This window comes from Thermobia domestica, chromosome 18 (assembly GCF_964235325.1).
Source record: "Thermobia domestica chromosome 18, izTheDome1.hap1.1, whole genome shotgun sequence".
NCBI classification, from domain to species: domain Eukaryota; kingdom Metazoa; phylum Arthropoda; class Insecta; order Zygentoma; family Lepismatidae; genus Thermobia; species Thermobia domestica.
In genome coordinates this window covers 38,982,062-39,006,442 of record NC_137471.1, presented here as the reverse complement: position 1 = coordinate 39,006,442, position 24,381 = coordinate 38,982,062, and the positions used below count along the sequence as shown (strand labels likewise).

General features: G+C 35.8%; 1 protein-coding gene across 3 annotated transcripts in view; it reads right to left on the bottom strand.

Annotated features, from left to right (window-relative positions):
* The window catches only part of LOC145675538 (uncharacterized), a 36,490-nt gene extending 12,992 nt beyond the window's left edge, over positions 1 to 23,498 (bottom strand). Inside the window, exon 1 of one of the 3 annotated variants that reach the window (XM_081746025.1) lies at positions 23,274 to 23,498. The gene's annotated coding sequence lies outside the window, so the exon portion shown is untranslated. Of the gene's footprint in view, positions 1 to 22,985; positions 23,224 to 23,257 lie in introns of those variants that run through there. The other 2 variants (XM_081746027.1, XM_081746026.1) reach the window with 2 other exon arrangements.
* Between the last annotated feature and the right edge of the window lie 883 nt (positions 23,499 to 24,381).

Below are 24,381 nucleotides of genomic sequence, written 5' to 3'. Positions count from 1 at the left end.
TAAAATTCCATTTTCACGGCTGAACACATAGTTACCCGCTTTCTGAGAAAAACAATTGTATCGCTTCAGTGTGCAACGGTTTCGTCGCAATAAATTCCAGAAAATGTTAAATTTTTCAAATTGCCATTTTTGGGCGATATTTTCTCGAAACCACCATACTTTAAAATTCCAAAATTTTGCCAGATGGTTCAACTTTATATGAATAATAAACACACGAAATACCATTCTCGACCAATGCTTCATGAATAAACTTCAGCCTTTTCAAGTTAGGGAAGTTCCATTAACTTTGATGTCACAGTTGGCAATACTGAAAACAATAAAATTTTAACGATTTGATGATGTTTGTGGTTCACATTCATTAAATGAAGAACAGAAGTGTTTATTGACATTTTTTACTAATTTAATCAAAAAGGCTCTCTGAAATAATAAAATGAGCCTCCCCCTACTTCTCTGTTTTCTTTAACCGAAGTAATCTGAGGTGGAAATACGATTACGAAACTCACAAATTTTAAGTTTACTTGAAACAGCCATCCAATAAATTCTGATGATCTATAAGAAGTCTGAACTATTACCTCAGTGATGATTTGGAATGCTCCAGATAAAGTCCTATTATGTGTGTTCCCATTACTGTGATCGAAAATGGACAAAAAGTTAAATCGGAACATTTTCTTACGCGTTCCATTAAAAAAATTTCCGGACTTTTTAAACAGAACAATCCCAACATAAGAATGGGTCATTTGAAATTTTATTCCACTAAAGCAGGTAAGTTCGCAACCTGCGAGGGAAGTGTGTTTGTGTATTATGTAAATTATAAAAATGAATGAAATGAAATTTTTTAAGTTTAACGTCCCACCTTTATACCGGTTAGGCTAAAGGAGACGGCGACAATGAGAGATGAGTGAAATGGTGGAATGAAGAAAGTAGGAGGAAACGGGAGAACCACGAGAAAACCCACGAGCATGGTCTTTTCCAAGTATGTGGTGAATGTCTTGGAGTGGAAGGAATAAGGGTGGAGTTTTTAATTATTGATCCTGATGAAAACGAAAGTGCTACGGATGCCACATGGGAAAACAATGATCTCGTTAAAATCTGTGCTACTTTTTGTTTTTGAATCGTACGTTGCTGGTTTAATTGTAACAATTGTTATTCATAACTACATCAAGAAAATCCAAAGAGAATTAATTGCTAAAAGATACAAATTCTATTTCGTGTAGACTTATCTGAAAACTGGACTGTTATTCTGTAAAGTGAAATTCAGAGTTATCACTGTAAAGCGAGCAAATTTCCATCTTTACAGAACAACTGACAGTTTTGTTGTAATAAGCGATGACAAAACAAGATTAAGCTCATATACTCAGAATCATGGACAAGATTCTAAAAATACTCGAAGAAAAGCGAAAATATAGGTTATAGAAAAAGGTTCGAATACGTGAAAATAAGTGTCTACAATATCCCAAAGCATATCAGCGATTCCTGATTGTGCTGCATCCTTCTAGAAATCGCTTTCAGGTGTTCGAGATGCAAAAAAGTCAGACATGGCTTTGGTTTTTCAGTGAAACCGTCCATGCAAGGGTTTCTGCGACAGTATTGGGGGTGGGTTGTAAAGAATGTGGTAATCCACATAACCTTAGGCAAAAACATATATATACATATCGTATTAAAACTGCAGAAGAATTCGTGAGTATAGTGCAAGTACAAACTCTGGGTATTACTCTTGTGTTGTTGCCAGCAAGAATAGGAACGTGTGCGACTGGTAACTAGTATTCAACAAAGATACCTTTAGTTTTCGAAAAATGGCGAAGTTTTTACGGCAGTATCGGGTCACAATAAACTAACTTCATGCTGCCACAAAAATCGAGCTTCTGCAACTCAAAGTGAAGATTTAAGATGTCTGCAAAAAGAAACTATTTTTTTACATGGATATATGATAACCAGTGCTGGGTAGCAGAAATACTATGCATAAATCACGAATTACTAGAAATGCTGTCCATGGTTCCACATGGACCTTCAACAGGATACAGGTTTCCAGAAGACAATAACAGAAGTGAAAATAAGTGCTTTGTGACTATCTAAAATGTGCTACGAGTTGTGAATGCACCAAAACCTATTGAAACATCTGCAAGATTACATGCTGTTACCGAAGAAGACACAAAGCAAGCAAATGATTGGTTCAAATGAAAAAAAATAAAATTTTGTTTTCGAAGACCATTTGAAATTAGTGAACTTAAAACTTGTTTCGTAATAGTAACTTCCACCTGAGATTACTTCGGTTTAAGAAAACGGAGGAGTAGGAGTGGCTCATTATATTATTTGAGAGAGCATTTTTGATGAAAATAATAAAAAGCAGTCAGGAGAAAACTTTTGTTCGTTATTTAATGAATGTGAAGCACAAACAATATCAAAGTGTTGCACTTTTATTGTTTCCAGCGTTGCCAACTGTGACACCAAATTTAACGGAACTTTGCTAACTTGAAAAGGTTGTAGTTAATTCATGAAATACTGGCCGAGAATGGCATTCGGTGTTTATTACTCATGTAAAGTTGACCAGATGGCAAAATTTCAGAATTTTTAAGAATGGCGTTTTCGAGAAAATGGCTCTCAAAAATGGCGATTTTGGAAAGTTTGACAGTATCACGATTTTTCTACGAAACGATTGCACACAGAAGTTATACATTTTTTTCGGAAAGCTGGTAATTAGGTCTTACCAACCGTGAAAACAGAATTTTAAAATTCGAACAACAAGTACTCGAAAAAAAAATTGCAAACTTCGATATTTCAGATAAACTGACGTTCGTTTGTTAATTTACGTACAAAAAGATATGCGTCTGCAAACCAAACTATATCCCTATGTACATACCACAACAAGAATTATACCTCTACATGTGTCCGTAGCTGAATGGTGGGACTTCGAAGTTGACAATTTTCATAGTTTCCTACAATTCATAAATTGTACTCCTCGTCTTTGATAGCCCATTCCTTGACGGGAATATTTTTTCGACAAAACAAAAAATGGGTCTCTCAGAAACATGTCTTGTTGCTATAAAAAAGTTTCAACCATAACTGAAATGGTGATTGTAGAATTTTATATTTTCTGCCTGAGTTGAAATGGAACGTACCGCATATATTCGATTTAAGATATTTTTCTTAGTAATTTTGTTGTTCGTTGTTGCTTCGTCGCCTCACTACCACTGGTGGTATAATTTTGGTAACAGGAATGGGGCCACAGTCATTCGTCGCAGGGGCGATGCCAATTTTTGGCGATATGTCCAAAGTTACCTATCGGTGATCCGCCGACGCTTACGTCATGGGGAATTATGTTTGAAAAATAACAGAATAAAGAAGCATTTTATCCATGAAGTCCCTTGGCACCCCTAAAGTCGGAAACAGTAAATCAGATGTCTAAACCGAAAACACGTATTTCCTTATTTCAAAGGTACAACTTACCGAGGTAAAAGCATTTGTCCCACGGTCCTCCGTTAGTTCCACACAAAATTTGCCTATAGCAAGGGCAATCAAGAATTATATCATTTAAAAGTATTGCTAAAAGAAAAATGATGGTAAGATTCTCGAATCCCCATGCTAAACTTGTACAAAATAGCGATCAAGATGCTAAGAAATCTTTCACTGAAAAGTCTGGCCACCTCTAGAAATGGTAACTTGTGAAACTGATATCAGAAGAGGTAGACACTTGTATTACCTTTGCAAAAGAACAATGCACGAAGGTAAAAAAAAAAAAAAAAAGTGCCCAATTTTTGGTTTTTACATCACTAACGTTAAATTCTAAATTCCACGTAGTGCCCATTATGTTAAAGAACAGGTCATTATGAATTATCATTAATGGTACGCTAAAGCATACGGTGATTATGAGAAATGAATGAAATGGTGCAATGAAGTGTAAACAAACGGCAGAACCCCGAGAAAACCCTCGAGCACGGTGTTATGCACCACAAAGCCCACACTAGTGATGGGTAAGTTTCCGGTAAGATATTTTTCGCAAATATTCCCAAAAATGGGAATTTTCCGGGAATTAATTTACAATCACAATGAAAATTACATTCTATTACTATATTATAATTTCAAAATTAAATTCATTTTTATATCACAGTATATAATTATTTTTTTACCCAGATGAGTCTTTAAAATATATATTCTGAACGATGTTTTGTTATTTTATATATTTAGAAAGTACGTATAAATGGATACTTATTTACAATATGTTCTATGAAAGTAAATATGTTTCAGAAATGGTATAGTAAGTCCACATACTTTTAAACCACTAAAAAGTTTAAATTTATATGTAAGTGGATTTCCTAAATTTGACTCTACTACTGATATTATTAACATATTAAATTTTTAAATATTATATACAAATTAGGTTGGGTAACTGCCAGAAGACACATATCCTACTATTTTGACAACATTTGCGCATAAATATGTATGTTCACAATATTTGCAAGATACTTTCCTATTTTTATAATTTTGCATGTAATATTGCCTCACATGACCTCTCTTCGTACCCATTTCTCGAAATTTCATGCGTTAATTCACATGCGTCCGAGTATCTTTTCAGATATTCGAGTCAGAGAGAGGAGACAGACCGACGTCTATTACTAAGGTGGTTCAAGGTATGTTAATAGTAATTCATCTCTATTTCTACATAATTCTACGTTACTTTTCAAAATAGATCTTTTTTCATCCTTTCAAATTAGCACTTCGCTACTTTTGGCTATTGTTTACCTTTGGGGGGCCAGCATTTGCACCTACTTATTGTGATATTCTATTCCCATGAGGTTGTTTTATGGATTCATACGTTATATTACGTTACCAATATTAAATTTACACAGCATTGCCGAGAGAGCGTAAGCGAGTGAAGGCGGGTTAGAGCCCCTCAGGACACGTTGTTTTATATCTTCGTTTCCAAAAATTCACTTTTTTCTAACATATATCACTTTCACTTACCTTTACGGTTTCTACAAATGTCCTACTGCCTTAAAAAAATGTGGGTCGGGTATGGACTTTTGGGTTTCGGGTAGAACAACGATGAATTTCGAAAAAGTACTTATTGAGGCTTAACAACAATTGAAAATGTATTATTACGCAAAATTTAGTAGGGGGTACCATAGGGGTTCGGGGGTACCATGGGGTACCTAATTTATGAATTTCTAAATATTTTGAAACATATGTCTACGAAATCTTTCAAAGAACGTTACAAATACTAGATAATCGAAAACCACATCTCGCTACACCTCTTGGTTACCGAAATATGGGGGAAATAAACAGTGATACCATAGGTGTGTGGGGTTTGGGTACTAGATGGGAAATTTCGAAAAACTAATTACTCATTCCTAATAACAATCTCAAAAGACATTTAAATCCAAAATAAACACACACAGCTGTGGGGTTTTGGGGGTACCATGGGGTCGCAAGCCATACATTTCTAAACACTGATAAAACACGTCTTAACATACTTTTAAAGAACATTACAAAGATGTGCTTACCGAAAATCCCAAGTCAGTACACCTAACTGTTATCGAAATATGGGGAAATTAGAAACCGGCACCATAGGTTAGTGGGGTTCACGTGCTTAAAGGTACATTTTGAAAAACTAATTATTGAGGCCTAACAATAATACCACGAATATTCATAATCATTAAAAAAAACACATACTAATGGAGCTTAGGGGTACCATGGGGTTTGTGAAACCCCCACATCTACTTCAGTTTTAAATTTCTTTCAGCTAGCTTAACCACTACCCTCAGCTAAGTCGAATACCGAAAACTGCATGTTAATATCTAAGAAAGTAACCGAGATTTTAAGAATTGTATTTTTGATGACGTCATAAATAAAGAGATTCTTATCGATATGGACTTTTGGGTTTCTACTATAAGGAGAAGAAATTTCACAAAACTAATATATGTGCATTAATATACAATCTAATAGACATTCTGAAGTAAAATATGATGGTACCAATATGGGTTAAGTGAGAATCCCACTATATTTTCTACAAATTCATTACCTCAATTATTAATTTCATTCGGGTACCTAAAACAATGCATTTAGCTGTGTCAAATGCTGAAAACGGCATGACAATATCTGAAGGAGTAACCGAGATATTAAGAGTTGTATTTTTTGATGACGTCATAAATATAGAGATTCTAATGGATATGGAGTTTTCGGTTTCTACTATAAGGAGGAGAAATTTCATAAAACTAATATATGTGCATTAATATAGAACCTATTAGACATTCTGAAGTAAAATATGATGGTACCTCTATGGGTTAAGTGCGAACCACAATATATTTTCTACAAATTAATTACTTCATTTATTAATTTCTTTCGGGCACCTTAAACAATGCATTTAGCTGTGTCGAATACCGAAAACTGCATGTTAATATCTAAGAAAGTAACCGAGATATTAAGAGTAGTATTTTTTGATGACGTCATAAATATAGATTCTTATGGATATGGAGTTTTGGGTTTCTACTATAAGGAGGAGAAATTTCATAAAACTAATATACGTGCATTAATATACAATTTAATAGACATTCTGAAGTAAAATATGATGGTACCCTTATGAGTTAAGTGAGAACCCCAATATATTTTCTACAAATTCATTACTTCATTTATTAATTTCTTTCGGGCACCTTAAACAATGCATTTATCTGTGTCGAATACCGAAAACTGCATGTTAATATCTGAAAAAGTAACCGAGATATTAAGAGTAGTATTTTTTGATGACGTCATAAATATAGATTCTTATGGATATGGACTTTTGGGTTTCTATTATAAGGAGGAGAAATTTCATAAAACTGATATACGTTCATTAATATAAAATTTAATAGACATTCTGAAGTAAAATATGATGGTACCCTTATGGGTTAAGTGAGAACCCCAATATATTTTCTACAAATCCATTACTTCATTTATTAATTTCTTTCGGGCACCTTAAACAATGCATTTAGCTCTGTCGAATGCTGGTAACTGCATGACAATATCTGAAAAAGTAACCGAGATATTAGGAGTTGTATTTTTTGATGACGTCATAAATATAGAGATTCTTACGGATATGGACTTTTGGGTTTCTACTATAAGGAGGAGAAATTTCATAAAACGAATATACGTGCATTAATATACAATCTAATAGACATTCAGAAGTAAAATATGATGGTACCTTTATGGGTTAAGTGAGAACCCCAATATATTTTCTATAAATTCATTACTTCATTTTTTAATTTCTTTCGGGCACCTTAAACAATGCATTTAGCTGTGTCGAATACCGAAAACTGCATGTTAATATCCAAGAAAGTAACCGAGATATTAAGAGTAGTATTTTTTGATGACGTCATAAATATAGATTCTTATGGATATGGACTTTTGGGTTTCTACTATAAGGAGGAGAAATTTCATAAAACTAATATACGTTCATTAATATACAATTTAATAGACATTCTGAAGTAAAATATGATGATACCCCTATGGGTTAAGTGAGAATCCCAATATATTTTCTACAAATCCATTACTTCATTTATTAATTTCTTTCGGGCACCATAAACAATGCATTTACCTCTGTCGAATGCTGAAAACTGCATGACAATATCTGAAAAAGTAACCGAGATATTAGGAGTTGTATTTTTTGATGACGTCATAAATATAGAGATTCTTATGGATATGGACTTTTGGGTTTATACTATAAGGAGGAGAAATTTCATAAAACGAATATACGTGTATTAATATGCAATCTAATAGACATTCTGAAGTAAAATATGATGGTACCCCTATGGGTTAAGTGAGAACTCCACTATATTTTCGACAAATTCATTACTTCATTTATTACTTTCTTTTGGGCACCTTAAACAGTGCACTCAGTGTGTCGAGTACTGAAAACTGCATGCCAATATCTAAGGAAATAACTTAAATTGTATGAATAGTATATTTTTGATGACGTCACCGTTATGAAGACGCTGATAAATGTTGAATTCTGGCTATTTTGTAGAAGAATGAGATTTTCAGATAATTAAGAAATATACGAACCCTATCTGAATATACGAGTTAATGGGAGCTGTTTGGGTTAAAGGAGTGGGTTAAATGAATACAACAGTCGAATGTTTTCACGAAGTTCTTATGTTTTAAGTTTTATTTTAAGGCAATTTTAGGAATATACGGATTGGTGTACAAGGGGCGAAAAGTCCACATGAAGATCAAATAGAGCCCCAAGATATAAATTAATTAACTTTTTGATGACATGTTCAGAATATAAACCCATATGAGTTTGAAAATATTCTTGTAGTGAAAAGAAAGTCGAGAGAACTAAATGCCTAATTCAGTTTTAGGGAAGTCCTATGTTCAAGGCTAGTACATAATTCTGATTAAGGTTTGCCCATAGCTTTCCAGCTTCTGTATAACTTTAGTTCGTTTAAAGACAATGAATATTCTTGTTCATATACGTATAATTGCATTGCAGTTTTGTAGTGGAAATCAAAATCTATACTCGTTACAGTAGGCATTTATTTTATATATCTTTTAGTGGCTGTGTCACACGATAGTTATATTTTGGTTATTTGTGCTTGTTATTGCCTTAAAAGTACTTTTAGTAATGAACATCAAAGTACTTGTCGACCTGTAATATGTTTCTAAATATTTCAGTTAGGAGGATCATTGCTATTACTGTAAAAGGTGAACAACTGTTAAGGGACAAGTTTCTGTGTAAGGAACCTGCCCGCCGGATTGGCCTAATGCTCCGCCACTCGATTGGAATCTATGGAAAATAAGAGGCTCAAAGGAGTTAAATATCGTCCATTTTGAAAGTTTGGACATGTATGTGTTATCTTTCGCAATTAAAAATTTATGTTTTCGAAGGGTAGTGTCTTTCCACTTACTGTGAGAATGAAATCAGTACGCGTATTTTTTTATCACTTCGCGATTTAATCAAATCTTTTAAATCTTTTAACCCTAGATTATAAAGCTTTCGTAATTTTAGGACGCGATTTATATATATATATATATATATATATATATAAATATATTACATAAGAGTTGTAAAATAACAATGATTATTAAAAAAACTGTTATAATGAAAATTTAAAATGAAACAGTAAATATCTATTCTTCGGTACTTTGTTCCCATGATGTTCGGCAGGTAATACTAAATCTTCTGCTTTCAAAGCCTCCAACCTGTCATGTTATGTCACTGTCTTCACGTACGGTACAGCATTCATGCCGGTTTTTTTTTTTTTTTTCATTCATATAAACTTATGGACTGTGAGCTTTCTCTCCATACTCCTTGCTCGGTTGCTACATAAATTGATGCACCATTGATGTCTGCTTTTACTCCTAACCTCCCTTCTCCGCAATTGCAGAAGAAAGACTTCTTCTAGCTCTTTACTAGTGGGTAACGTTCCCATTATAGCCGACACGTTCCCACGTTGAATGGCTATGCTTATGCGTTGAATCAGGAAACTTTTTGCTCGATTATCTCCTGATTTAATTGATAGACGGTGGCCGATTTATTTTATAAATTTGAGACCTCCTTCTTCCCAAGAACTGCTAGACTCAATTGCTATTGCGACAAAGCAAGTTATCGAGTAGATTGCTATATTTATTCCTTTTTTCTTTCGCTCTTTGAGCAGCTACGAGTCCAGCTTGTACTGAGCTATATTGTAGGTTGGAGGGGGCATAGGTGTTTGAACATGTTAAGTCTCAAATCAATGCCTTTCCTTTCTTCCAAGGTACTAATGTCATACCATCGGGTCTTTTTCCATCAGATCGGCTGCATATAATCGGTTTCCTCATTGCTGGGCTCCCTGCTGTTATTAATGCTCTTAATATTATATCATTTACACTTGAATGACGTGGGTGTCTGCCTGCACTGCTTTTGCACGACAAACCGTGTAATCCTTTTTTATCTACAAAGGTGTTACAAATGGGGCAGTGGTGTGGTTCACATATATCTGCTCCCAACCGTAGTGCAACTGATACTCGGAAGCTCTCATTGGATAGGTGTAGGCCCAGAGATGGTGATGGTAAAGCTTGAAGCCATGCTCAGTTTTCTGGGGACATGACCGCTAAAAGTCTGGCTTTATCTTCGATATTATTTGTAGTCTGCAATAAAGAAGCTGCATGACAATTAACGACGGGCTCGTCCCAAGCCGACTGATTGTTACGATTTTCGAGAGTCGGAGGGTCTAACCCAACTAAATTTGTCCATTTAACTATGCAGTCCATCACATCTGGATTGGTGATTTCGTCGTTATCCCATTGAACAAGTGAACTAACTATTTGACTTGCACCGTAGAAAGACGCTAAAAAAGACGGAATAGCCATATCTGTGGCGCGACGGATTCCAAGGCCTCCATTTTTGACTGGTAAAGAAGCTTGTATCCAAGAGTTGTTATTAAGATTATTAAGAGAACAATTGAGGATGGATTCCAGACCAGTTTTAAGAGTATCGTCATACTTTTCCAATAGGGCATCTTCCTTCCAAGATGGAGAGCATCGGAGGAAATAAAATAATCTCGGCATTCCAAATGAAGCCCTTAACAGATAAAAAGCAGAATGGGCTGAAAGCTTGGAAAGTCGTGACAAAAAATTCTATTTTGGAGGTTTTGTCTATTTTTAAAATTTAAAAATTATGGAGGATTCAGTTATATGACTATATTACAAACATATATAATTTCTTTGTTTATCTTCAGAGCGGGGAATATAAAACAATATTTGAGCGACTCTGATTATGAAGTTTATGTCGTTTAAAAAGAATTCATGTTTGTTCTCAGCGTAAAACTCTAACAGACGTTGAACGTAAAACAGCGTTTTACGCCTGTTATAGTGAACACTGAAATCATGAAGCATTAACGTAAGTGAATCTAAACTTGGTTGCAATGACCGAAATGCGTTGTCTGCGTTATCTTTTATGGCTTTGGCGCGCTGTTGTCGTATTCTAATGTTTTTCCTCCTGTGTTCTGAGTCTGTGGTGGCTTCAGTGGGTGAGAAAGTATCACTGTCTGTGTTAAAGTGTATTTGTTGTTGCGTATGTTCTGAGTTTTTGTCTTTGCGTACGTTTCTGCTGCTACCTTGGGTACCCTCAGGGATAGGTTCTCGCACAACCCCAGATGGAGCTGTACGTGAGTTTCCGGTTATGATAGGTGACTGTTGGGGAGTGCCCCTTAAGGTACGTGAAGGTAAAGATGTAAGTTGTGGAGTGGGAAGCAGTCCAGGTGTAGGGGTAGGTAGCAACGCAGGTCTTGTTGTGTGTGTTGGTTGTGTCGTCATCCTGTTTATGTTGTGCGTTGCGTTTACTCGTTTTACAAGGTTGTCTGCGTTAGTTTTGGATGTCGCTCCTCTTTGCCTCGATTTCACAATCTTTTTGTAAACTGTGCAGCCCCTGTAACTGGCCGGATGCTCTCCTGAACAATTAGCACACTTAGGCTTTTGTTCGCGGGTTTTCTTGCAATCAGGTGTCAGGTGAGTCCCTGCGCACTTGACGCAGCGAGGCGCTAGCCTGCTGTTCGTGCTGCCGTGATCAAATCGTTGACAACGATGGCACTGCACCACTACACTCTTTTGAACGTACTCCTCAAATCTTACTCGAATGTGGAAGATATGAGGGACCTTCATGAGTCGCTGTTTAGTTTCCCCATCCAGGACCGTGCTAAAAAAAGGGGGCAAAGCCGACTGATTGTTACGATTTTCGAGAGTCGGAGGGTCTAACCCAACTAAATTTGTCCATTTAGCTATGCAGTCCATCACATCTTGATTGGTGATTTCGTCGTTATCCCATTGAAGAAGTGAACTAACTATTTGACTTGCACCGTAGAAAGACGCTAAAAAAGACGGAATAGCCATATCTGTGGCACGACGGATTCCAAGGCCTCCATTTTTGACTGGTAAAGAAGCTTGTATCCAAGAGTTGTTATTAAGATTATTAAGAGAACAATTGAGGATAGATTCCAGACCAGTTTAAAGAGTATCGTCATACTTTTCCAATAGGGCATCTTCCTTCCAAGATGGAGAGCATCGGAGGAAATAAAATAATCTCGGCATTCCAAATGAAGCCCTTAACAGATAAAAAGCAGAATGGGCTGAAAGCTTGGAAAGTCATGACAAAAAAATTTATTTTGGAGGTTTTGTCTATTTTTAAAATTTAAAAATTATGTAGGATTCAGTTATATGACTATATTACAAACATATATAATTTCTTTCTTTATCTTCAGAGCGGGGAAAATAAAGCAATATTTTTGTGTGATGTGTATTTCTAGTTTTTAGCGTTTTTGCAAATGGCGCGTCGTAAAATTTACGAAGGCTTTGTAATCCGGGATTTTAAAGGCCCAGTCCCTAAAAAAACCGATTAATGTATTATTTTTCTCTTTACAATTTACCCAAGATACCAGGGATGTAAATGAGCGCGCTCATCTGAGCTAGCTCACATGAGCGTGCTCGTTTATCGTAAGTTTTATCATGAGTTAACTCCTTTTGAAAGATGTGAGCGTGAGTTCAGTTTAACTCGAAATGTAGGTGAGTTTGATCGTAAAATCCCGTTCAACGCCACATAGTTTGATTTTCACAAAATAATGTAATTATCCATTTTTAGGTTTACTGTTATCCGATCTCTGGGAAGAGACTTTAAATACTAATTTGTAATTATATAAATTATGTAGGTTACGGATTTTAGGACTAGAAATAGCTCGAGGCGACTGTAGTCTGGAAGTGAATCTATTTCTAGTGACAGTATTAGTTTAGTTGGCGGAATTTATCATTTTTTTAATGTTTGTCCAAAATTATAACCCGATAGTTATGTATGAACCAAAGACAGATAAAATATCTTGCCTTGTTTATAGTTGATCAGTTATTTTATTTCTAATGAAATCAACGGAAATATATATTGTTGTAACCTACAAATTTTGAGGAGAGAATTATCTTATTAAAAAGATCATCTCGGTATTTTTAAAAATCAGTTACTTCTTGAATTTCTCAATGCAATAACAAAACGTAGTAGTCCCAGATTTATGACATTTTAGGTTATGTTTGAGGCTTCTGGGCTTAAGCCTCGCAATTTTTATTTACTATGTTAAAGTAAATGAAATATCTTGCAGAATTTTCACATTTCCAGGACTAAAGTTAGCAAAGACCCCCGAAACAAAATAGTAAATACGCCACTGCGTATCATTGTAAATATTTTTAGTTATTAAATCATCAGAGTGTGTTTTCATTATGTTGAACATGAACTTGAGCGTAACTTAAAAAAAAAAACTGAACGTGAGTTGAGTTCGCTTCTAAAAAAAAACTTGTGTGTTAACGTGAATTAACTCACTTTTTACACTCTGAGTTTGAGCTGAGCTAAGCTCGTTTCAAAAGTGATAGTTTACAACCCTGCAAGATACTATAGATATATCATGAAACTTAATGAAAAGAAGAAAATAAAACTAGCAATACTATCTGCCTCATTGGATCCGTACACGACTCACGGCTCGTTTTCGATTCTGTGTTGTGTCTAGCTTTTGATTTTTCATTGATCAGGTAGGACAAGAGCAAAAAGAAAAATATGATTAAACTTTTAGTTGGGATTCAATATTCTGCAGTTTTTTTTTTTTTTTAAAGTAATGAGGATGAAATATGATTCTCGATATTTTCCATCTTTATTCCTCTGAAGATTACCCACTTCATTTGGAGCTCCCTTGTACAACCTGATGACATGGCCATTGTTTTACATTTGTTTTTCGTACTAAAAGTAGTGTAGAAAATACTCGGAGCTTTAACCCGTATTTTACTGTTCTTACTGTTGTTTTTTATCATTTAGGATGTCTCAGTGGCACATTTGTTTGTATATCCATTGTACCGTAATGCACACAGTGTGCGGTAGGAGTTTGGCAGTGTTTGTTTCCTATTTTTTAACTGTGACGGAATCCAAGCTGTAGTAGGGCATGGAAACTTCTACTTTTCGTACCGTGATGTAACCCATGTGGAATAGTAGATCTTGCAGTGTTACTTTCACATTTTTCGAGTGTCTCGCGGGTCTCAGCAGTATTGGAACATGGATACAATTGTGTTACTTTTACTTCTCTTACCACAATGTGAACAATATGTCAAAACAGATTTTGCAGTGCTATTGTCTTATTTTCCGTGTGCTAAGGTATTCCAGCTATAGTGGGATATATGAGCATTCATCATCAGTCTTTTACTGCATACAGTCTGATTTCATTATAATGTGGAACATAGTCTTCAGTTTCCTGTATTTTCCGTAAGAGGACTCCTCAATTTCTGTGAAAGTCCCATTGCGCACTTCAAATTGGGCCTCAATTGCAGCACCATTGTATTCGTCAAGTACGACTTCCTTTATCTTCTCTTAACCTGACATTGCTATCTCAATTTCTTCTTGCGTTATTGTGTTTTAAACATGGTATGTGGCGATTTTTGGACACCTTTCACTCGCAAACTATACCGTACACTTCACCTTTTTTCATAGGGGGGTCTATAATATTTTGTCCTTGTTTTACTTGAAAATCACCTTCCAAGCGTTCTAACGCGTATTTTAAAATGTCCTGTATATATAGGGTGTATCAAAAGTACACCAACAGGGGCGCATGCACACGGGGGTCCACAGGATCCGACCCCTCCAAAATACTTCCTAACTCAACATACACTTTTATATTTTCTTAATAAAACTATACTTGTCTAACATTGAAATGATTGATGTAGCATGAATATTTGATCTTACTCTTCATCCGTACTCTCTCATAAAACAATCTAGTTCTATCTTTTTTTTTTTTTTTTTTTTTTTTTGGTGCAGAATAATATCCGTTCAATACTACGTAAATGTAATGGCTTGTAACATTGGACCCCTCCCTACAAATTCTAAGGGCGCGCCTGAACACTAACAACGTTTGAGAGTTGATTCATGATACAAGATAAAGACAGAAAACACAGACTTACCTGGATATAGAAATGCCTCGATTCGGCACCATAACTTCCAAAAATTTGTCGGAAAAATACAAAAGCAGCCTTAACGCAAGAACAAAATGTCGAATCAAAGTTGGATAAAAAGGAATGTCCGTTATGTTTAGTCGTAGATTCCACTTATGCACAATTGGAAGTGGTGCAGGGGCGGCACAATGTTGACCCCAAAGAAACTGGAGAATTACTGAAGTATTTTATCAAAAGTTGAACGACGAAAATAAACGCAATAAACAAAATGAAGTTGAGTGACCACATACAATATCTCAACGAATGAAAATCATAGTACAACGAGTAAAAGTTAAGCTAGAAGACGACAAATTTGAAAGAAAAAGAAGAGATACACGTGTTTGATTGCTCTACTTTGTCTCAGTGCAGGACAAACTCTCGGAAGATCTGTTTTCTCCTTGGACATATCCTTTGAATGTATTATATTTTTTAAAAACTATTAAGATATGTATTTTGTTGGAGTTAGCAGGTTGTACTGCACGAACAATCCAGCACTTGAAATTCCCTCTAGTTTGTTTTTTTGTAGAATCTGTCCTTGGTGTATTTATATTCTTAAGTTGATGCACTGTCGAGCTGCCGACTATAGGATATTTTATCTTCCCTATTACATGTTATCTGACAATCCATTTAACTCTTACTCTTGAAGTTCTCCTAGTTGAAGTTTCATAGTCGTATTTCCTTCAAAACGTCTTTCTACTTTTTTACGTTTGCGATGCATTGAATTATGTAAAAGTGAAGTGTCAGTGACTTCATCAGACGGAGCAAGGAGGACGAGCTCCCTCACTGATGACGACGCCTGCTCCCTGGACACGTTGTATTCTAATGTAGGTCAAAAACTATCCTTTCGTGTATATAAGAATTTGTTGTCTCCCAATTTTCTCTCCACTGCACTTACTTCCCCCCGACCCGCAAGAAATTAATGATTGAGCAGTCAGTTCATTGTATCAATTTCCTCAAAATTAAGAAATAAAACCTTCTTGTGAATGACTTACAGGTTATGAAATTGTTATTCTGATGCGATGAGGCAGTCTGTAGAAATTAGTTTGCTATTGTTGACTACGTAGGTCTTGTAGAATCGATGTTCAAATGTCTACTAAATGACGTACATTGTAATATCGAATACCCTTATATGAAGGACGCCCAATAAATACCCTCAATTATTAAACATTGACCTTATCCTGTATGATTTCAGGTTATTTGCACTATTTCTTGGCGTATTTCCATTCGCTTACAAAATGATTTTCCCATTTGGCTATGAGTTTCTTTGTACTACAGTACCCTAGAACAATATTTTCCAGTTCATCCAGCAATAGAAAACTGTCTGAATTATTTAAGTAACCATGATAGGGCTAATAATGCGTAAGACTCATGAACAAAATCTGCTTGATGTCTCTCTCTACTGTATGCTATTCAGGTAATTTACATTTTCTTACAACTAATCTAGAGCTATAGTTCCCAGCCTTTTGAACATGGTCCTCTTTCTTGGTAGCCCTTCTTCCTTACAAATAATAATAACCATAACGAAACTATTAGAAACTACCTTAACCAGCAACCATTAACAATTCGCGAGCCCTGGAGGACCAGTTGAGAATGCGTTACCTAGAAAAACGTATTTCCCTTTTAGGACAAAGAAAACTCTACGAATTCCACATTTGTGAGCATCAGTACTTTCTTTGCATTGTTTTATCACATGTGAGATATCCTCGACAAATACATCTACATAGTTACAGTTCTTCCTCCAAAGTGGGAAAACAGTGGAATAGTGATAGAGTAGGAACTTCTAGTATCAGACCATAGGTGCTAGTGCATAACATCTATCTGAGTTTTGTAAGAGTTTTCCTGGTTTCTTTTTCCTAAGATGATTTTGTGGTTAGGAAAGTAGGATCGATTTATCCAAATATAAAATAAGAAGTCCCGACTGACTGACATAAGCAGGCCCGTAGCCAGCCCAAAAATGTAGAGGGGGGCCCCGGAAGAAGTTAGGGGGGGACTGAGCCAACCATATTATAGTTCATCAAATAGTAACATCAGCAATTCATCATATCTGCTCTTGAACACTGAGAAAAAACTGTAGGTGGCGTACTTAAAAAAAAAATAGGTTACATGCGTAATTCCTGTAGTTTTTGGACAACGTACAGCAGACGTATAACTGAAAACGCGTTTTATAATACTTTCTGTAAAAGTATTCCATCTATACGTAATTTCCGTATGAAACAATGTAGGCGGTCAGGATCTCACATAAAAATGGACGTATATAACATATAGCTGACGAAGGCAACGTAAGTATATGCATGTGATATACGGAAAACTGTTAGTAGTCAGACATCCTGCAACGGCATGATGTAACATCTAAGGGCAGTGCCTATGTAACATACGGATAACGTATGCTTCGTACTGATTCAGTGGCGTATTTAGGGGGGCTTCCGGGCTTAGGCCCCCCCGAAATCTTACTTACTATAGTAAAGTATATGAAATATCTTGCAGAATTTTCACATTTTAAGGCAAAGCCACCCCCGTAAGTTAGCAAAGCCCCCCCCCCGAAACAAAATCGTAAATACGCCACTGCTTATATGGCTAATTAATGTTATACGAGACCTGTAGCCTAAGTATCTTGTTATTCGCACTTCAAAACACCTCAGCTTAGCTTTACTTAAAAAAAAGTCTTTAACCAAATCAGTGCTTTGACTAGTGTAGTGAATCTCAACCTAATTCCTATCACGATCTCATTTTATCACATCCTCTTGCCAGAGACCGCTTATAATTTCTGGTTTATAATAAGCTTGTGTGTAATTTTTTCATTTACCTACAGCGGAGATTTCACGATATCCATCCATTCTTATAATAGTATAATGTATTTCTTGTATATAGTGCATACAGTAACTTCCCTAAAAGCGAACGGATTAAAACCAAATTTGGTCGGTTCATTCATATTGCAAATATCGATTCCGATCCATCATACTGTTGTTTCAAAATGAAGGCCGTCTGAAAATTTTAAAACATTATAACTCTCTTAATTTTGCGTCACATGATAAAAAAATAACGTGGTTTCTTATTTTGGTTTATAAAACTTGGACAGTTGTTAAAAACGTTATTGAGCATTTTAGTTTCTGAGATGCCGCTACTTTTAGTTACCTGATATTGTTGTGAATTTGGTTCATTGTTCTGTATCACAAAAAACTATTAACCGCAATATGTTTACATTTAAAATTTAGGAAACAAATAAAATTCCACACTAGAAATATATCTTCATTCTGGCCAACTTGCTGGAAAAAACACTATTCGCTCACACATATAGGTCTACTATCTTATTAGCTTTCAATTTAATTGTATTTCAATATGCAGGTTTTGTTGCATTTGTATTTTTCTGGTATTTCAATATGCAGTTCTCATTAGTTTGATACCGTACCTCTTTCTTTAAATTGATTTTTAAACAACTCCGTACTGTTGAAATTGTTTAGTAGACCTATTTTTTGTTGTTCTTAACAGTATGTATAAAAATAAGTTATGTCTATATCAGAATAAAATTCAAAATAATATTTAAAAATATTTTCAGGTATTAGATTCTAATTATGTTTATCTCTTCCGCTTATCTTCGCGAACCCATGAAACCCTATCGCTACCCTATAGGCTTCGCGACCTTCCGGTTGAAAACCCTGGCCTAGTTACACAGGACTTTTCGGGAATATGAGCTCTTGTGATAAGAATTCCTACCTAGAATTGTACTATAGGTTTTAGGTGGAGTTAAATATCGCCTCTTTTTGAAAAACAGGAAAATGGTCCGAACCATTGACCATTCTCTATTCCCAGTCTATCAATAACGAGACAAGAATTTTTGACCCTTTTCAAAATGCCAATCCCTAACATAGACTTGGAATCAACAAATAAGCAACAGGTCGTACGCTGACCACATCACACAAACTTAAGAAAGAACTTGTGAGTACCATGATTGATATGAGTATGTACAGAACCGGTAGACTCTGTACGTCACGAATACGTTCACAAAAAATGAAATGAAGTCTTGATTGGAAGACCAATCGGAAAAATGAAATGAAATGAAATCTTTAAGTTTTACGTCCCACGGTTATGCCGGTTAGGCTAAAGGAGACGGTGATGATGAGAGATGAGTGAAAATGGTGGAATGAAGAAAGTGGGAGGAAACGGGAGAACCCCGAGAAAACCCACGAGCACGGTGTTTGTCCACCACAAAGTTCACTTAGCGGAGGCTGGGATCGAACCCGGGACCTCAAGCACCAGAGGTGAACGCTCTACCACTGAGCCACCGCGCCCCCCTGAATACGTTCACAAAGTGAGGTGTGTTCGAACAGGAGTCGAAAATCCGATCAACGGTCCCAACATCTCGGGGTCACCGTGCACCATTGAAGAGGCTTCCAGTGGAGATATTTGGAGCTATCCTCATCTGACTCCGCTGCGTAATTTCATGCCGCAGACTACCCATGAATCAACGGATATCCAGCAGGATCTTCACAAGAAGTGTCGAAATTCGGCCCAAAAACACGAATTGTTTACCTGAAGGGGCGCATATCTCTGGATACAGAAGGTTCCCTCAGACATTGTCGGTATAAAAACAATGGAATGACAAGCTAGTTTCCCAATATGCAAACCCGGTGTCAAATTTAAAGTTGTTCCAGTGAAAGAGCCCAAAGCGGCCGTTGTCTGCTATTTCGAACCATGGTGAGCTCGGTTTCATTCCAGTTCGAACCCATCCTTGTTCTTAGTTATGATATCCAGGAGGCCCGTATCTAGGAGTGTGTTATAGGGGAGGCACAGTTCAATGTATTCCCTGACACATACAAAAACACAAATACAAACCAAACTTCGCAGAAGCACTGGGCGAAATAGGCCAGAGCGATCAGCGGTGTCTGCCTGTTTCAATGCTCACCGGTCAAGAAAATACGGAGTCACTGGAGATGCATTCTAAATTAATCTTTTCGAAGAATTAAATTCTTTTTGTAGAAACAACGCTGAGGTTGTCAACTAACCCATCGGGGTGCCAGATACTAAACTGATTACTTGAGGCATATATTAGTTTTCTCAAATCTCTTCTTCTTATGGGACAGACCCATCACTACATATCCATAAGAATCTCTACATTTATGACGTCATAACAAATACAACTCAATATCTCGGTTACTTTTTCAGATATTGTCATGCAGTTTTCAGCATTCGACACAGCTAAATGCATTGTTTAAGGTACCCGAAAGAAATTGATAAATGACGTAACGAATTTGTAGAAAATATAGTGGGGTTCTCACTTAACCCATAGGGGTACCATCATATGTTACTACAGAACGTCTATTAGATTGTATATTAATGCACGTATATTAGTTTTATGAAATTTCTCCTCCTTATAGTAGAAACCCAAAACTCCATATTCATAAGAATCTATATTTATGACGTCATGAAAAAATACAACTCTTAATATCTCGGTTACTTTCTTAGATATTACCATGCAGTTTTCGGTATTCGACACAGCTAAATGAATTGTTTAAAGTACCCGAAATAAATTAATAATTGAAGTAATGAATTTGTAGAAAACATATTGGGGTTCTCACTTAACCCATAGGGGTACCATCACATTTTACTTCAGAATGTCTATTAGATTGTATATTAATGCACATATATTAGTTTTATGAAATTTCTCCTCCTTATAGTAGAAACCCAAAACTCCATATCCATAAGAATCTATATTTATGACGTCATCAAAAAATACAACTCTTAATATCTCGGTTACTTTTTCAGATATTGTCATGAAGTTTTCAGCATTCGACAAAGCTAAATGAATTGTTTAAGGTACCCGAAAGAAGTTAATAAATGACGTAAAGAATTTGTAGAAAATATAGTGGGGTTCTCACTTAACCCATAGAGGTACCATCATGTGTTACTACAGAACGTCTATTAGATTGTATATTAATGCACGTATATTACTTTTATGAAATTTCTCCTCCTTATTGTAGAAACCCAAAAGTCCATATCCATAAGAATCTCTATATTTATGACGTCATCAAAAATACAACTCTTAATATCTCGGTTACTTTTTCAGATATTGTCATGCAGTTTTCAGCATTTGACACAGCTAAATGCATTGTTTAAGGTACCCGAATGAAATTAATAAATGAAGTAATGAATTTGTAGAAAATATATTGGGGTTCTCACTTAACCCATAGGGGTACCATCATATTTTACTTCAGAATGTCTATTAGATTGTATATTAATGCACATATATTAGTTTTGTGAAATTTCTTCTCCTTATAGTAGAAACCCAAAAGTCCATATCGATAAGAATCTCTATATTTATGACGTCATCAAAAATACAATTCTTAAAATCTCGGTTACTTTCTTAGATATTAACATGCAGTTTTCGATATTCGACTTAGCTGAGGGTAGTGGTTAAGCTAGCTAAAGAAATTTAAAACTGAAGTAGATGTGGGGGTTTCACAAACCCCATGGTACCCCTGAATTCCATTAGTATGTGGTTTTTTTAATGATTATGAATATTCGTGGTATTATTGTTAGGCCTCAATAATTAAGTTTTTCAAAATGTACCTTTAAGCACGTGAACCCCACTAACCTATGGTGCCGGTTTCTAATTTCCCCATATTTCGATAACAGTTAGGTGTACTGACTTGGGATTTTCGGTAAGCACATCTTTGTAATGTTCTTTAAAAGTATGTTAAGACGTGTTTTATCAGTGTTTAGAAATGTATGGCTTGCGACCCCATGGTACCCCCAAAACCCCACAGCTGTGTGTGTTTGTTTTGGATTTAAATGTCTTTTGAGATTGTTATTAGGAATGAGTAATTAGTTTTTCGAAATTGTCCCATCTAGTACCCAAACCCCACACACCTATGGTATCACTGTTTATTTCCCCCATATTTCGGTAACCAAGAGGTGTAGCGAGATGTGGTTTTCGATTATCTAGTATTTGTAACGTTCTTTGAAAGATTTTTAGACATATGTTTGAAAATATTTAGAAATTCATATATTAGGTACCCCATGGCACCCCCGAACCCCATGGTACCCCCTACCAAATTTTGCATAATAATACATTTTCAATGGTTCTTAAGCCTCAATAAGTACTTTTTCGAAATTCATCGTTGTTCTACCCGAAACCCAAAAGTCCATACCCGACCAAAATGTGCTCGATACTTTCTTGACTACTTAAACACCATTATCAACTTATTTCTTCCGTAAATGATCCTACTTTTTTCTAGATATCGCTCCAATATTAAACGGTTACCCTACTTTTAGTGCAAATGGAAACGGAACTTTAAAATACATATCATTATTTATATAAAGTAGTCAAGGAGGTTATAGTTAAGGAGCCGTACTTCCCCTTTAGGGAAGGATGAGAAACGCCATACTTTCAGGAATTATCCATTGACTATCTAGGATGTTAAAAAGTAGGTAGTAGACTGAATTCTTGCCCTTGTACTTAGGGAGTTTTCTAGGAATATCTGCTTTTAATATCGTATGGGAATAATAATGTGCCCTTGTACTTAGTGTATGACTATGTGTGTGTGTGGGGATTTGAAAACACATATCGCATGTCCCGTGCACGTGGATACTTCTTACTGTTGCACTACGTATAAAAATGATACTATTTGGTGTACAAATAGTAATAGAACACAGAAGAAACGGAGATCACGCTGTACTCTCCCTCCATGTTGGAGTGTGAATACAACATGATCTGGGTTTGTTGTGCGTTCTATTACCACTTATAAATTATATAGAATCATTTCTGTAGGTAGTGCAACAGTAAGAAGTATCCTCATGCACGGGAGATTAGAAGAAGCTGTTCTTACCTATTACCATCAAAGAATTTTAAATTTTTTAACCTCCAATTTTTTTAAAACCTAAGAAGTAAATCATAATATATTAAAATAAAGCAATTAGTGATATAGTTCCTGTAATTTGGAAGAAAAAGTAAAGAAATGGAAATAAATTCCTTCCCGGGAATTTATAGGCCAGGGAAAAAACCTGGAACATTCCCAGTTTTTTAAATTTCTTCTCACCGGGAGTATTCCTACTGCCCACACGGAGCGAGCTGGGGTCGAACAATGCATCCCAATCACCGGAGGTGAACACTTTACCACTGAGATACCGCGACCCCCTCCTTCGCATAAAACTCGTGGCTAACACAACTGATGTCCATCAGCGTAAACTGTAATTAGCCACTATCTTTCGAGGTATGCCAGCTAAGGAACTAAAGTCTTCACACTTGTGAAATTCATTAAATCCAATCCATTAAAATATCCAATTCATTACAAAAAAAATCATCTTATACCTATTCAGATATTTACCGTACTGAAATTAAAACAAGGTCACTAAGACAGAGTCTACTAGACGCAGAGTGCCAGTACCATGTAACTTATTTGGTCTCAATGCAGTGGTGGAATGAAGTAGGGACATTCAACCATGATTTGCTTCAAGGCCACACTAATCTTACGATAATCTGCATAATTGTTATAATAACATTTACGCCGCTTAAAATAAAAACATGTTTTCATCAACATCACGTTTTATTTAAACTTCAATTTTTCCGTATATTTTGTCGGTGTCAATAGAAGAATATCTGAAAAGAGTGGGGGCCTTCAGTAATGGTTTGCGTAAAGGCAAAGCTAATATTGGGATAATATGTAAAAATAACATTTATGTCCCTAAAATAAATAAAAAATGTTTCCATCAATATCATGCTCTATTTAAACTTCTATTTCACCGTATACATTTTTCAGTGTCAATAATAGATTCTCTGACAAGACAGTGGGGACCTTCAGAAATGGTTTACGTAAAGGCAAAGTTAATCTTACGATAATCTATAATAATAACATTTATGTCGTCTATAATAAAAAACATGTTTTCATCAATATCATGCTCTATTTAAACTTCTATTTCTCCGTATAAACTTTTTGGTGTCAATAGAAGATTTTTTTCTAAATACAGCGAGCATATTCAGAAACGGTTTGTGTAAACGAAAAGATAATCTTGCAATAATCCGCATAGTAGTTACAATGGGCATAATGCAGAGTCGTTCTGAAACATGACTGGTGCCTTAGTAAAGCGTTCGACTAAGATATGTTTCTTGCAGTAGTCAGGCATTTAGTATGACATTAATCATATTTCAAAACGACTGCGCATAAGGCGGAATAACATTTTGTTTTAGGGCCGTATGCATAGTTATTCTGCGGGTTACTTAGGGGCTACGTACGGGACACGTGATAATTTGCGTTGCAGAGTTCTCCCGCAGGGTCAAACAAGCCCGCAACCTTCCCGTAAGTCCAGGGGATGGCTAGGGGTGCTTCAACGCACCCTTTGCTAGCCCGTAGCAGTTTCTGTTGTTGTATAAAATGCATATGCTCCGTGCTGACAAAATATTTGAGTATGTTAATGAGTTTACCGAATTCGTTGACC